At 44.3% G+C, this 11,678-nt stretch overlaps 1 pseudogene across 1 annotated transcript; it reads right to left on the bottom strand.

The window, feature by feature from the left end:
- Nucleotides 1–396: 396 nt before the first annotated feature.
- On the bottom strand, nucleotides 397–10,986 carry LOC309668072 (zeta-crystallin pseudogene; annotated as a pseudogene). The gene has a single exon. The product of its transcript is annotated as a zeta-crystallin pseudogene (transcript).
- Between the last annotated feature and the right edge of the window lie 692 nt (nucleotides 10,987–11,678).

The raw sequence follows: 11,678 nt of genomic DNA on the forward strand, positions 1-11,678 counted from the left end.
CATGGAATGTTCTGGGTCCTCACTGCTCTTTCTCACAGGCTCTTCAATAAGCCTCCAGTGCTCTTCTTTTTTTTTTTTTTTTTTGAATTTTATTTTTATTTATTTATTTATTTATTTATGGCTGTGTTGGGTCTTCGTTTCTGTGCGAGGGCTTTCTCTAGCTGCGGCAAGTGGGGGCCACTCTTCATCGCGGTGCGCGGGCCTCTCACTATCGCGGCCTCTCTTGTTGCGGAGCACAGGCTCCAGATGCGCAGGCTCAGTAGTTGTGGCTCACGGGCCTAGTTGCTCCGCGGCATGTGGGGTCCTCCCAGACCAGGGCTCGAACCCGTGTTCCCTGCATTGGCAGGCAGATTCTCAACCACTGCGCCACCAGGGAAGCCCTCCAGTGCTCTTCTTGGTGTTGACTTGGAGAAAAAGAGGGAAGGGAGGGAGGGAAGGAGGAACAGAGTTAGGGACGGAGCTAGCAGTCTCCTCCTGCCTGGTCCCAGAAGTTTTCACTTACTGATTCTTATTCCTCTATTGTGGTACTTAACAGAGGACTTATTACTACTGTGGCCTTAACAGAGGACTGGCTTTCATGTGGCACCCGTATGGGTTCTGAGTAAGTGAATCAAAGCCCTTGACATAGAGTAGGTTTCAATCTTAGACAACCCAGGCAGTCAGAAGGAACCACATAAAATGATGGGGAGCAGGGACCTGGCAACAACTGTATGTGTATATGCAACACCACCACACAGATATCCATTCCTGTTCTCTCTCGTCCTCTCTCTCTCTCTCTCTCACACACACACAGAGGCATTCCTAAGGGCGCTAGAATAGTGAAGATTATATAACAACAGCAAGAAGAAGATAACTAACACGTATGAGAGTATATACCAAATAATTTAGCTTCAAGTTTAAGAGCTTTGGAGTCACTCAGCCTGGGTTTGGGTCCCAGCCCTGCCACTTTCTAGTGTGATACTTTGAACGAATTACCTAAACTCTTTGAATCTTAGTGTCCACTTGTTAAACGATAATAAAAATGCCTACAAGTCATAGTGTTGCAGAGGGGATTCAGTGAGATCCTGCACGTAGAGCACTTAGAACAGTGCCTGGCATTGAGTGGTACTCAGTACTTGTTGTCTGTGATTATTTTCTGAAAGCATGAGGATAAAGGGGCAGTTTGAGATTGCTAAACTAGAGTTTGTCCACGCAGGGGAAATTTCATCTTGTCCAGTAACAAGACTTTTGTCACTGAAATAATTTTTTAAAGATGTTTAGTATGCTTCAAAGTATAACCCAATGCTTTTTTCTTTTCTTTTTTTTTTTTTAGTATACGTAAAACTGAGGTAAGAAACTTTAATTACGCAGGAGATCTGTGGAAGGATTAACCATTTTAAGAGAAGAATCATTTTTCCAACAGCCCCACTGCTATGAATGATATCTTCATGAGCCTGGGCCACCTTCTCCAACGGATCCTGGGGACCAATTACTGGTCTCAACCAACCAACTTCCATTCCAGCTTGAAGGACTGCTGCAAACTGCTGAAATTCCTCCTTGGTGGATGAATAGAGAACAACTCCTACTATGCTAGATTCCTTTGCCATGGTGTCCCGTGGGTTTATTTCAATACGACCTCTGCTGACAACAGCTATTACTCGTCCTCCATGTGACAAAAGATTCAAATCATTGCTAAGATTTACATTAGCTAACATTTCAGTAATCATATCAACTCCTTTTTCACCAACAGATTTCTTAATTTTATCAATGGAATTAGCTCCTTTGTGATTAAACACTTCATGGGCTCCATTTTGCAAAACAATCTTTTGTCCTTCCTCAGTACCAGCTGTGCCCAAACCTTTAAGCCATAAGCTCTAGCAATCTGGCATGCTGCTATTCCAATCCCTCTACTAGCCCCATGAACCAGAACACTTTCTCCAGCTTTCACATGGGCACTGGGGAGCAGAGCTCGATAAGCAGTAACATACAGGATCCCGACGGCAGCTCCTTGTTTCAAGTCCGGTTTTTCTGGCAGTGTGTAAACAGTGTGATCGGCTGCCAGAGCATACTCTGCGTGGCCCCCCAGAGATCGTGCCGGTAGTGAAAACTCTGTCGCCTTTCTTGAAAGCAGATACACTCTCTCCAACAGATTCTATTATCCCAGCCACATCTAAGCCAGGAGTATAGGGTAGAAGTGGTTTTCTACTGTAAGTACCAGAGCGAATATATGTGTCCACTGGGTTTATACCACACGTTTGGACTTTAATTAGAACTTCACTCAGTATGACAATCTCTAGGTCCATCCACGTTGCTGCAAATGGCATTATTTCATTCTTTTTTATGGCTGGGTAATATTCCATGGTATATATGTACCATACCTTCTTTCCCACTAGTGTTGTGCATGGATTTCTCAAATGCCGAAAATGAAAATATATTGCTTAGAGAGGCCAGTATTATCTTGAAGCTACAGGGTCAGGGTAAGGCCTCTTGACCCACACAAAGGACTTTCTTTTGGCAGGAGGCAAAAAATGTTCTCTCTTCCCACAAGTAGTCTGCATGGTAAAATAGGATAAATTTGAAGTGGCTATTTCCTTGAGTGTTGCCCCACAAATACTGAGTCATGTCTCAGAACAGCTGTCATTGGTGGGATGTTCTGGTCTTAACCAGGATGCCAGAGGAACTGCAGGAGGGCAGTAAGATTGAGAAAGCAGGCCTAGGCTTCAAGGTACCCCCAAACTCCGGAACTCCACACTCCACAAGTGCTGCCTCTCCTCTTCTGCACAGGTCCTAAACAACCCAATGCTTTTCTTGTCACAGGTTTTGAAGTGGCTATCTGGGGGACAGCCACGTGATTGGTTAGCTGCGAGGGTTGCGGTGATCTTCAGACCAATTAACAACCAGCATGTCAGGAGCACCAGCCAATGGAAAAGAACCCTGGCCCCAGTGCTGGAGCAGAGGTCTAAAGAACCCCTGGGGGGCCAGGCCCCTCCTGTTGGATTGTAGGGGAATCCAGGGGACCCAGAGGACCTGGGCAGCAGGGATGCGGAGGGGCGTTTGGAGGTGGCTATTGGCCAACTGCTACAGAAGTATTTCAGCATGCTAATAACCTGTGTGGACCTGCTGGTGCACCCTGGCTGAGCATCAATTCTAGGTCAAGGTGTAATGTCCAATCCCACCCTCATCTGAGCATCCCTTTGCCCATTGGCCAAACTGGGAAGCCTGTTTATATGCCTCCTTTGGCAAAAGAAATCAGTGGAGAATGTATGAACCAAATAAGAAGAAATCTCTTCCCAATTCTGAAAGGACAAATCGATGTCAAAATGGCACAGGGTTGGTTCTTATTCTTCTGTAGCTGATGGAGGCTAAAATATTTGGGATCCCCACCTTCTAGCTGCTGGCAGTCTGGGAGGAAGCCTATTCCCAGTAAGGATGAAAGGAGAATCCGTTAATGCGGAGAGGAATTTCTGAGATGGTCTTGGTGAGGGAATATCCCATGTTGTGAGCTCTTGGGGTGAGGAGGATGACAGGCTCTGTGCACCCCCAAAACAGAGGGTACCCGGTCAGTACTCAGTGAGGCCAAGTGTAAGTGTGGAACTCAGGCTTTGGGTAGAAAGCAGTGATCATGTATCTGGGGGCAAGTTTCAACAGAGATGAGGGAGATGAGGGGAAGGAACGAGAGCTCTGAGAGAGAAGACTTTGAAACCAGCCTTCCTGGTCATGTGTATGGTCTCCAGAGGGAACAAGGCTACCAAGAGAAGTTTGTCCACATATTCTTTGAGAGACCCTGGGAGAGCAAGGCAGTTGTCCTTCAGAATTGACAAGGATGGGGGAGGGCAAGAGAAGAGATCACTCCACCACTGCGGTGGCCCGGGAAGAGCTGGCACAACTGGGCCTCAGAGCCAGCAGGAGAATGGAGCCTCACCGTCCGGAAGGAGCTGTGGGCAGCAGCAACCGTGGAGACGCCTTCTCTGGGCTTTGGAAGCCATCTGGGGGCTGAGAGTCCTTGGTTGGCAGCATTTTCAAGATTTTGCCTAGGGCTTCCCCCACAAAAGCTGTAGGGGATTTGAGGCGGAAACCAGAGGACCTGCGGCGGTGGAGAGGCTAGTCAGAGAAATGCCCGCTACTCATGACGTTTGGAGGGCATCCTCCAGTTGACAAAGCACCGTCTCAATCCTAAATCTGCCCAGCAGAGATGATCATCTCTATTTTACAGATAAGAAAGCAAAGCCCCAGAGACGTTAAGAGGCGGATCCGAGGTCCGTCACGGTGATGCCAGGGCACACTGCGTCGCCATTCGGGTTCCCTGACTCTCAACTAGGTCCTCTTAATCGGAGTGGGATGCGAGTGAGGTGCCTGGGGTGCAATATGTAAGGAGGCGTGGTCCTTAAGAGGGAGGTGGCTGGGACACAAAATTTAAGGAGTCTGAAGTGGCTCCCCGGGTCATGTACGCGCACTGGCTGCCTTCTTAGATTTAGCCCTGGGATGCCTTGCTTACCTCACGTACATCCAGACCTTCCTTTAACCACCTGTCTCATTCCAGCGGTGGAGGGTTTTGCCAGAGAAGCGCACTGTTCGGATTGCAAGTTAGATTCCCTGGCCCCGCACGCTTGCTGAGCAAGCCTGGAGCTTCCCCACAGGCTGCATGCTCACTGAGAAGTTGCCTAGAATCTCAATCTGTTCCTGCAGCGAGGAGAGGGGGAGAGGAGGAGAGGTGTTGCCACCAGATATGCCGGGCACCACAAACAAACAACAAGAAAGATTCATGTGCTCAACGGAGCTGAATTTTAATTGATACTTTCTCAAACAGTGGTTCTGAACCAACATCCCTCAGCCCCCAAAGATGATGAAGGGGGTGCGGCTTAACGCCACAATTAGCAGACAACCCCACAACAAATACAGTAAACATTAATCATATTAAATATTGAATGCAGACCCTGGTACGCTTGAAGAGCAATGGGTTTTTTAAATTTTATTTTACAGAAGACAAAGCAATGATTGTGGAGGAATTATTCCGATGTCAGTGCTGAAGGGAAATAATGTAACATTCTGGAATTTATATAAAAATTACAGCTTTGTTGTGTTTCACACTATATATAGTAATTTAATCATTTGCAGCTGATTAATTTCAGTGAAGGAAAATGTAGCATTATGCATCCCTAATGGAGTTCCAAGGTTTGAATTCTAATGGTGAGTTGGGCACAGTTTAAGTCTAAATTAGCAATTAGCTTGGGCAAGGGACATTTAGGTTAAAATGGAGTCATCTGTTGACATGTACTGAGTCAACAAGAGAGCAGGAAGGAAAATCACCAGAAAAGTGCTTGCCACAGAACACTATTTGCTGGGTTAATAATTATAATTCATACATTAGCAGAATGCGGTTGCACTTTAGAAAGCGTTTTCTTGTACATTTATCTCATTTGCTTTGGTCTTCATAAGTCTGTGAAGTGGGTATTTGTGCTCCATTGTACAGTGAGGAAACTGAGGCTCAGAAGAATTAAGGTCACAGTGAGGAAGAACATATATTGTGGCAGGAGTTGAACCCAAGTGTTCCAGTTTCAAAGCCAATATTCTTTCTACCGCAAAGTAGTTTCTGGGGAAATTTGCTCTACCTTGAGATTCTCCAGAGGGAAGTGCAAAGGTAATAACAGTATTAAATAAAAGTGAAACTTGGGCTTCCCTGCTGGCACAGTGGTTGGGAATCTGCCTGCCAATGCAGAAGACACGGGTTCCGGCCCTGATCCGGGAGGATCCCACATGCCGCGGAGCACCTAAGCCTGTGTGCCACAACTACTGAAGCCCACACGCCTAGAGCCCGTGCTCCGCAACAAGAGAAGCCACCGCAATGAGAAGCCCAAGCACCGCAACGAAGAGTAGCCCCCGCTCACCGCAACTAGAGAAAGCCCGCGCGCAGCAACGAAGACCCAATGCAGCCAAAAATAAATAAATAAAATAAATAAATTTATTTTTTTTAGAAAGTGAACCTTGACGAAACTCTCATTGTGTATCCAGCTCTGTGCTAAGCACTTTATGGGTATTAGCTCAGTTAATCTTCAAACACACCTTCAAGGGAGGTACCATTAATATCCCCATCTACAGATGAGGCTCAGATGGGTTAGGTTTCTTGTCCAGGGATGCAGTTGGGATTACATAGATAAGATTCCACCAGAAAACTACTAGAGCTAATCGGTGAATTTGGTAAAGTTGCAGGATACAAAATTAATGCACAGAAATCCCTTGCATTCCTATACACTAACAATGAAAGATCAGAAAGAGAAATTAAGGAAACAATCCCATTCCATTCACCACTGCAACAAAAAGAATAAAATATCTAGGAATAAACCTACTTAAGGAGGTAAAAGACCTGTACTCAGAAAACTATAAGATGCTGATGAAAGAAATCAAAGATGACACAAACAGATGCAGAGATATACCATGTTCTTGGACTGGAATTGTGAAAATGACTATACTACCCAAAGCAATCTACAGCTTGAATGCAATCCCTATCAAATTACCAATGGCATTTCTTACAGAACTAGAACAAAAAATCTTAAAATTTTTATGGAGATGCAAAAGACCCCGAATAGTCAAAGCAGTCTTGAGGGAAAAATACTGTTTCCTCACTGAGTTGGAGGAATCAGACTCCCTGACTTCAGACTATACTACAAAGCTACAGTCATCAAGACAATATGGTACTGGCACAAAAACAGAAATATAGCTCAATGGAACAGGATAGAAAGCCCAGAGATAAACCCATGCACCTATGGTCAACTAATCTATGACAAAGGAGGCAAGGATATACAATGGAGAAAAGACAGTCTCTTCAACAAGTGGTGCTGGGAAAACTGGACAGCTACATGTAAAAGAATGAAATTAGAACACTCCCTAACACCATACACAAAGATAAACTCAAAATGGATTAGAGACCTAGATGTAAGACCAGACACTACAAAACTCTTAGAGGAAAACATAGGAAGAACACTCTTTGACATAAATCACAGCAAGAACTTTTTTGATCCACCTCTTAGAGTAATGGAAATAAAAACAAAAATAAACAAAGGGGACCTAATGAAACTTAAAAGCTTTTATAAAGCAAAGGAAACTACAAACAGGACAAAAAGCCCTCAGAATGGGAGAAAATATTTGCAAACAACTCAACGGACAAAGGATTAATCTCCAAAATATATAAACAGCTCATGCAGCTCAATATTAAAAAAACAAACAACCCAATCAAAAAATGGGCAGAAGACCTAAATAGACATTTCTCCAAAGAAGACATACAGATGGCCAAGAAACACATGAAAAGCTGCTCAACATCACTAAGTATTAGAGAAATGCAAATCAAAACTACAATGAGGTATCACCTCACACCAGTTAGAATGGGCATCATCAGAAAATCTACAAACAACAATTGCTGGAGAGGGTGTGGAGAAAAGGGAACCCTCTTGCGCTGTCGGTGGGAATGTAAATTCATACAACCACTATGGAGAACAGTATGGAGGTTCCTTAAAAAACTAAAAATAGAATTACCATATGACCTAGCAATCCCGCTACTGGGCATATACCCAGAGAAAAACCATAATTCAAAAAGGCACATGCACCCCAATGTTCATTGCAGCACTATTTACAATAGCCAGGTCATGGAAGCAACCTAAATACCCATCAACAGATGAATGGATAAAGAAGATGTGGTACATATATACAATGGAATATTACTCAGCCATAAAAAGGAACGAAATTGGGTCATTTGTAGAGACGTGGATGGATCTAGAGACTGTCATACAGAGTGAAGTAAGTCAGAAAGAGAAAAACAAATATCGTATATTAACGCATATATATGGAACCTAGAAAAATGGTACAGATGAACTGGTTCGCAGGACTGAAATAGAGACACAGATGTAGAGAATGAACATATGGACACCAAGGGGGGAAACGTCGGGGGGGTGGTGGTGGTGGTGTGATGAATTGGGCGATTGGGTTTGACATGTATACACTAATGTGTATAAAATAAGTATCTAATAAGAACCTGCTGTATAAAAAAAATAAATTAAATAAAATTCAAAAATTCAAATAATAAATAAATAAACAAAATTAAAAAAAAAAAACACCTCGCTCTTTACCCTAATACATAGCTCCTCTCAAAGATGACTCTTAAATGCCAGGTTAATGTGTCTTGATCTTGTAGACCATCAGGGCTTTGGTGTGTTTGGTTGTGAAGGCACATTTTGGAGCAGAAACGAAGCAGAGCCCCTCTGCTTCACACCTATTCCCCCTTCTCCAGCCTGCTCTGTGCCAGGAAGAAGAAACTGGGGGGATCTGCTGAGTTTGGCCAGTGGGAGCAATGGCAGGAGATAGGAGGGAGAGAGGTGCATGGGGCCGGAGTGTTTATTCTTCTGGTTTCCTCAGTACAGAGATTCCATGAGCTGGCTGTGTCCCTCACCCAGAGGTCACGGCTCCCATCAAGTGGCTACACCGCCCTCTTTGTGTCCAGGCTTAATAATGCCCCCTCTCCTTGCCCCTTCAGGCCCAAGGTGGCCATGGCCCACTCTTACCAGCCTCGGGGCACTGCCTGTCCTTTCTTGAAGTTTCCCTGCAGCCTGCCCTCCCTGTGACCAATGAACGATGCAGAGAAGACCTGCTCCCAGTACAACCAGGCAGAGGTTGTTTTCAAGGAACTGGACACAGGAGAGGTGGAAGATAGGAAGTCATTCAGTATTTTATTTAAGCACCCAGAGAAGTCAAGACAGGAGTAGAGAGCCATAGCCGTGTTACACCCTGCAAGCAAATAGAAGTGTAGGTGGCGTGTCTCTAGATCCTCTCATCTCTTTGCTCATGCAAACTGCTGACTCCTTGTGCCATCCCCGAATATCAGGGCTCTTTGGATGCAATGACACAAACTCAATTTAAATTGACTTAAGGACTTCCCTGGTGGCACAGTGGTTAAGAATCCACCTGCAAATGCAGGGGACATGAGTTCGATCCCTGGTCCAGGAAGATCCCACATGCCGTGGAGCAACTAAGCCCGTGTGCCACAACTACTGAGCCTGAGCTCCAGAGCCCGCGAGCCACAACTACTGAGCCCGCATGCCACAACCACTGAAGACCACGCAGCTAGAGCCTGTGCTCCGCAACGAGGAGTAGCCCCCGCTAGCTGCAACTAGAGAAAGCCACACAGCAACAAAGACACAACACAGCCAAAAATTTAAAATAAATAAATAAGTAAATAAATAAATTGACTTAAACCAAAAAAGTGAACTTATTGGTTCATGGATTGAAACTGAGGAAAAAATAGGGTGGATCTGGGCTCAGGGAAGCCGGGATCCAGGAGCTCCAACGCCAGGAGGATCCGCCCTTCCTTTCTTTTTATCTCCCTGAACACTGTCTTTACTCTTCTGACAAATGCAGCCTTGTCAGTGATGGCGATTGACAGAAACAAAATTAAAACCCTACCATTCAGATCAGAACTGGTGATTTGGAGTGAAATTCACTGAATCAGTCAGAGTCTCGGCAGGAAGCAGAATTTCTCAGATGGTTTAATTAAGGAGATTTTTAATAAAGGGACTCTTTGTAGCGGTGTGGACAGCATTCAGTATACAAATAAGAAATATTAGAAACTAACACACCATTGTAAAGCAATTACACCCTAATAAAGATGTTAAAAAAGAAAAGAAAAGAAATATTGAAGCACCCAGACTGGAAGAGAAGGAAGCTATTACCATGGTGCTGGGGCCAAGGAGAGCTGCACCGTGGAGAGTCACCAGGTGGGGGCTCAAGTGATCAGGGATGCAGCTACTGACAGCAATGACAGCTGAAGCAGGGGGGTTGGGGCACCCTGACCTCTCTCTTCTCCTGCCCTTGGATGCCCTGCCAGTAACATGCTCCCATGGGCTGCACCCAACCAGAAACCCAACTGCAAGGGAATTCAGGTGGTGCAGGGCTCAGGGTCAGCCTCCCAGGGTGACAAAATAGAACAGTTAAGGCAGAAAGTGGAATTCAGGGGACAAAGAGAGAATAACTTGCATGTTCATCTTGTACCTTTGCAAGAGTTGGAGGATTGGAAAAGTGAACATATTTAAGAGTGTTTTAGTTTTAAGAGAATTTCCTAAGAATTTCAACTTCAGTGAAATAATTGACTCAAGCAGTGATCATCCACAGATGCTAAAATCATTGAGTAAAATTTTGGTCGGCCATCAGGAGCTTTACAAGATCTCAGAGTGTCCTCCCAAAGAGTCCTTGTTAATTACAAAAGGGAAGGTAACTTCACAGTGGACAGATCTGCCAGAGAGCTGCTTAACGAAGCCATCAAGCTTAGCATCACTCAGCGACCAGGGGACACAATGACACTATGTGCCTTCTCGTGAGATGCAACGGGAAACACACAACCTCACCTTCGTCGTGTTCTTGCCAAAATGTTTAAGCTGAGTCTAATGCAGAGGAAATGACCAGATAAGTCCAGATCACAGGGCACTCTTTAAAAACAGTCAACGCCCTGAACAACCATGAAACACAGGGCTAAACAGAAAAGAGTACAACTTGGATGAATCTCACAATGTTGTGCAAAACAAGCTATAGGTTCAAAACGTGCATGTAAAACATGATTCTAATCACATACAGTTGGAAGACAGACAAAACCCATTTAGGTATTGGGAGTCAGGATAGTGGTTTCCCTCGGGTGCGTGATGTGAGGAAGGGCACCCAAGAGAGAATTCCAGGGTGCTGGTGATATTCTGTTTCTTATCGCAGTGCCTGTTACAGGCGTTTATTCACTTTGTGAAAACCTGTTGTAGTGAGTACACTCTGCGTGTCTGTCTGTGTGTGTGTGTGTGTGTGTGTGTGTGTATTAGGGAGAGAGATAACATTAATGTGGCAAAATACCACCAACTGATGAATCTAGGTGAAGGATCTATGAATATTCATTATTCATTATATTGTTTTTTACCTTTTCTCTAGGTTTGAAATTTTCCAAAATAAAAAGTTGGGGGGAAAATAGAAATGATTTCAAATTATTTTTTAAATGTTCCACGATGTATAAACGGCTGGCATATTATTCATCAGCAATGTCCTCTACAGTGAGTTCACATTATTCACACACTTATTTAAATATAAGCAAACTGTTCACACTTAGCTAAAATAAAACAAAGAACAGAAAACACAGCTAGTTTGCATTTATTATGATTCCTAAACACAAGCCGAATATCTCGTCTGGTGCTCACGTACAGAAATAGCAACCTATTCCCATGTTCACAGAAAAACTGCTGTGTTGGACATATTACGTTATAGCTTGGGATCCACAAAACCATACCAATGGGGTTTTGAACTCTCAAGGGTTAGTTTAATGGCAGGTAATCTTTAGTATGCTCACTGAATTTAGAAATCAACCAACTTAAGCTGTGACATCACTGGCAATGTTGACCAATATTAGAACCTTGTTTTTCCTTTAACAGTCTTGTTGGGGTAGAAGGAGGAAGAAAATTCAGCTCCCCATCCTCTGGTGTTTTCAGGCCCAGGCATGGATAGGAAAATCTCAGAAGAAGGCAGATAAAAGAAGAAAAGAGGGAGAAGCTCTGTTTTAATCCACCTCTGTTCCAAAATAGCACACTAGCCAGAAGCCAGCAGAAGCTCCAATGTAGAGAGCAGTACACATGGAAGCAATGGTTCTTGCTCTCAAAGGTCATCATTGCATAATCCTTATGTATCCCTCC

Source organism: Balaenoptera physalus, assembly GCF_965194825.1.
Source record: "Balaenoptera physalus genome assembly, chromosome: 10".
Classification (NCBI taxonomy): Eukaryota; Metazoa; Chordata; class Mammalia; order Artiodactyla; family Balaenopteridae; genus Balaenoptera; species Balaenoptera physalus.